Raw genomic sequence first — 4812 nt, 5'->3', positions numbered from 1 at the left:
AAGGAAGAATTTCTTTACTGTCCGAGCCCCCAAGGTCTGGAACAGTCTGCCAGCGGAGGTGGTTCAAGCACCTACATTGAACACCTTCAAGAACAAATTGGATGCTTCTCTTGCTGGGATCCTATGACCCCAGCTGACTTTCTGCCCTTTGGGCAGGGGGCTGGACTCGATGATCTCCCAAGGTCCCTTCCAGCCCTGATGTCTATGAAATCTATAAAGTTACCATATACCTTTTGAATGACTCAGGATTCTCATCTCCCATTGACTTAAAGAGGAGAGTGAAGGAATGTCAATCCATGCATCTGTGCATTGGATAGTGTCATGGGCAGCCAAAGTCGCACTGGAGCCCTAACTTTTCACTCCCTTGTTATACCTACACTGTATCCCTGCATTCTCACAGACTGTAGAACTTCTAGGCATGCAGTATAACGGAGCATATGGGACAGAATGGTTTAATGTGCATCTCTTAGGGAGGACAATTTTGTGCAAAGGACAAGCACATCAGTGTTTGGGATGTTCTGTCTAAAGATACTAACAGAAAAGATGATAGCAAAGAAGAACTTTTTCTTTTTCACCACCATTCTCATATAAGGAGGTTTCAAACTGGGTCTTTCTAAAATGGAAATACTATTATTAAATAGCAAACAAGAGATCACAACTGCAGAAACATAGCCACGGAATTACTGAATTTAACAATACATCATTCTTGAACATTAAAAATAAATTGGCAGATGCCACAGGAAAGCATGTGATATGGCATATTGCAGGGTTTTATGACAGATGGTTTCAAATGGATTAATGAGGTGAGTGCTAGATTTCTAGGCTGTAGTTAATATTTAACCTTTAGGCCTCAGACATCTCTTATTCTTAGACCTGAGTAAGACTATTATTATAGTGCTAAGTAAGAGTATTATTACACATAAATATTACCTCTGACTAGCCTGGACACCTGCCCATCAGAAATATTGGATGCAAACTGCTAATTGTAATTGCAAATTTCAAAGGGAAAATTTTGCAGACAGCTGTAGATGCCAAAGAAATAGGGAAAAGACACAATAGTAGCCTCATGGTCACCAAATGTGTAATTAATTGATTTTGAATCAAGAGATGGATTTAGGACTCTAGCTCCAGGAACAAACACTTTTATATGCAGTAGCATAGCTAGGGGTAGATGACAAGTTTGAACTGGGTACTAACACTGAGGAGTGCCACTGCTGCCAGGGGCAAAGAAATGGCTTGTTACATCTCTGTTTACATGGTCCTTTATCTGCTTCTTGAAATGTTGCAAGTGCCAGGATGCAACTGGGGGCTACTGCCTCTAATCAGTTACACCATTGGATTAGTCAGTTCCTTTTACCATGTATACTCTGTCTTGATCAGACTAATCTCATCACCAGCAGCATGCATCTGCACAGAGATTCTGCATGATGCCTGGATCAGAATACAGGCTTATATCATCATAAGAAATTAAGAATGAATATGAGCCACCAGTGTGATGCTACAGTTAGCAGAGCAAACAATATGCTGGCATGCATCAACCAATGCATCTCAAGCAAAACTAAGGAAATTATTCTCCTGCTTTACTTGGCATTGGTGAGGCCACAGCTGGAGTACTGCATCCAGTTCTGGGTGCCACATTTCAAGAAGGCTGTGGAGAAGTTTGAGGGAGCCACTTATATGATTGAAGGCCTGAAGAGCAAGCCATATGAAGAAAAGGCTGACAGATATGGGACTGGTCAGCCTAGAAAAGAGAAGACTTCAGGAGGATTCGGTGGCAGCTTACAAATATATCGGGGAGAGCATCAGGGGCAGAGTGAACAACTATTTACCAAAGCTCCCCATATCTAGGCAAGTGTATACAACATTGGATAAGTATAAATCCCAAAATTGTATCCAACAAAAACCCATGAATAATGGAAGGGTAGGAAGAGGAAAACCATGAGCAACAGTCATAAACTCCTAGAAAAAGTTTTCAGACTGGATATAAGGAAAAACTTCTTCACAGTTCCTGTGACCAGATTCTGGAATAAACTCCCACTGGGTGTGGTACACACACCTACCCTGAAGATCTTCAAAAGGAGATGCACACCTTGTTGGGGTTATTTGATCCCAGCAGTCTTTCCTGCCCAGAGCAGGGGCGCTGGACCCGATGATCTCATGAGGTCCCTTCCAGCCCTAAACTTCTGTGAATCTGTGAAGTGCCACACTGGCTCAAACCAATGGTCCATCCAACTCAGCATCCCATCTCTGACAGTGAAACAAGTAGATGCTTTTAGAGGGAGATCACTGAACTGGTTACATCTAGAGTGATCCAGCCCCTGTTTATTGTCCTCACTGACATCTACCATCATCGGTTTTAGAGATGCTAAAGAAAACATCTCTGACTCTTCTGTTCTGACACTGCCTTGAAATTGTTAAGATGTGCTACTTTTTATTATACAGACTGGAGAATTTATCTCAAAGGTTCTGAAAGCCCAAGACTTTTATATAGTTCTTTGAACCCTTACTTTTCTTAACAAGCAATAGAGTTACTTGAATGAATAAGGATTATTCACCAGAGTAAGAACTTGCAGATCAGGTCCATGAGGTATTTGAATAGCATTGTTATGGAGTCACTTGTCAACCATGAATGTCTCTTGTTTGATGTGCCCCAAATGCATTGGCAACAAAGACTGATATAGCTGTGAAAACTATTTTTTAATTTTTTTGACAGACTAAATTTCTTCCATTCTAAAATTAGATAGTGACAGGGTCTTTAAAATGTTTCTCATGTTAGTCCCTTTCCCCTTCATTTGCCTGGCTGCCATATTTGATTATAAATGGACATATCACATATCTAGGCAAGTATATATAACATTGGGTAAGCATAAATCCCAAAATTGTACCAAACAAAAACCCATGAATAATGGAAGGATAGGAGGAAGAGAGGTCTTTCATATTTTAGTCCAATGAGTTAGTGGTGAGGGCACTCACCAAGGAAGCAGGAAGTGCAGGTTTTAGGCCCCCTTTCATGCAGAGGATCTTTAAATCTGCATCTCTGTTTTCCCAGTAATGCTCTATCCATCCCACCACAAGTTAGCCATCCCCTTTCCAGACCTCCTCTTTTGAATGGGCCACTGCACTTCTATTTAATGTTCATTAGATCAAATGGACAGAGAGCAGTGTAGTTTCTAGCCCATTGGGAGCAAAATACTAAGAATTAGGGCTTGCTTCATTTCAGAACAGCAACAATCTTTCATACTCTAGCATGTTCACTTCAGGCAGAGGGGGGACTGGCTAAGTGCACTTCCACATGTGCACCACCCCCCAAGCAGGAAAGTCTGCAGAGGAAGGGGCAGGGAAAGGGCTGTGGGAGGTGGGGAGGGAGTGGGCCTGGGAGTGAGCAGGGATTGGGAGGGAGCAGAGCCAAGCCAGGCCCAGGATCGGGGCCAGGGCCCACTGCACCCTTCCCCCTCACCCAGGGTTATTGCCTGGCCCTGGCACCCACTGTACCAATGAATCTGCCACCCTCAGCCCTGCATTGGCCCCAGCTGCCTCCCCACACTGGTCCCTGCCCCACACCATCTGGGGGGGCCAGAGCTGGGAGCCAGAGCAGGGTCAGCCTCAGCTGCACCACCGGGCCATAGAGGATGGAGCCCCTGGGACCCCCATGCCCACCCTGCCTGACTCATCATTTCTCCTGGGGTGCAGATAGCAGCACAAGCCGTGCCCCCAGACAAGCCACTCATGACTCAGTCTTGCACCCCACTGGCTGTTCAGTGCCTGCCCCTCCCCTAGCCCCAGCCCCACTCCCTCCCCACCCCTGCTTTGCTGGAAGCCCTCAGCCAGGCTGCCTTGCAGCCCTACCACTGCCCTGTATTTGGGAGAGCTAAGCCCTTTTATCCCCCTCTTCTGCTGCCTATGGCCCCACATCTTTCTCTTAGCTGCCTCCACCCCCAGGCAGCCTCGAAAGGAGGGCTGAAGCTCTGGATAGTGCCTAATCTGTGGTTAGAGTACTGTGCTGAGAAGTAAGAAAAACACCAGTCAAAGCTATTTAAACTGAATGGGAGGCTGGAACTTGGGTTTGCTGCTTCCTGGGCTAGTGCCCTAAGCACTCAGCTAAAGGGCTAAAGTGTGGGAATGCCCTTATTCTCCTTATTTTTCCCTGGCCACAATTTCAGAAATTATTTCATAGATTTCATAGACATTAGAGCTGGAAGGGACCTCAGAAGATCATCGAATCCAGCCCCCCACCCGAGGGGCAGGAAGTCAGCTGGGGTCATAGGATCCCAGCAAGATAAGCACCCAATTTGCTTTTGAAGGTGTTCAATGTAGGTGCTTGAACCACCTCCAATGACAGGCTGTTCCAGACCTTGGGGGCTCGGACAGTAAAGAAATTCTTATGTCTAGCCTGAAACGGTCTCACAGTAGTTTATGACCGTTTGACCTCATCATCCCTTGGGGCACTCTGGTGAACAAACGTTCCCCCAGATACTGGTGGTCACCCCTGATAAACTTATAGGTGGCCATCAGATCACCCCTGAGCCTGCGCTTTTCCAAGCTAAAGAGCCATTATGCTCTAGTGCATGGTTCCGGGCTCCATGCAGACGGAGCCCCTGGCTCTTGGCTGTGAGGGCTGCCTGTCCCTTTTTCAGGCTCTGGGGCCCAGGAGCATGGCCACCTCCCCTTGCGGGGTCTGCTCCCTACTAGGGTCTCTGGCACGCCAGCTGGAGGAGCTCCAGGCCACAGTCCAGAGACTGCGTGCCATCAGGGACTGCGAGCAGGAGATAGACTCCTACTGCTAGGCCGTTCTCCCCTGGGAGCCACAGGGTA

Source organism: Crocodylus porosus, unplaced genomic scaffold (assembly GCF_001723895.1).
Source record: "Crocodylus porosus isolate Cpor-Errol unplaced genomic scaffold, CroPor_comp1, whole genome shotgun sequence".
Lineage (NCBI taxonomy): Eukaryota > Metazoa > Chordata > Crocodylia > Crocodylidae > Crocodylus > Crocodylus porosus.
Note: the sequence above shows the minus strand (reverse complement) of the source record.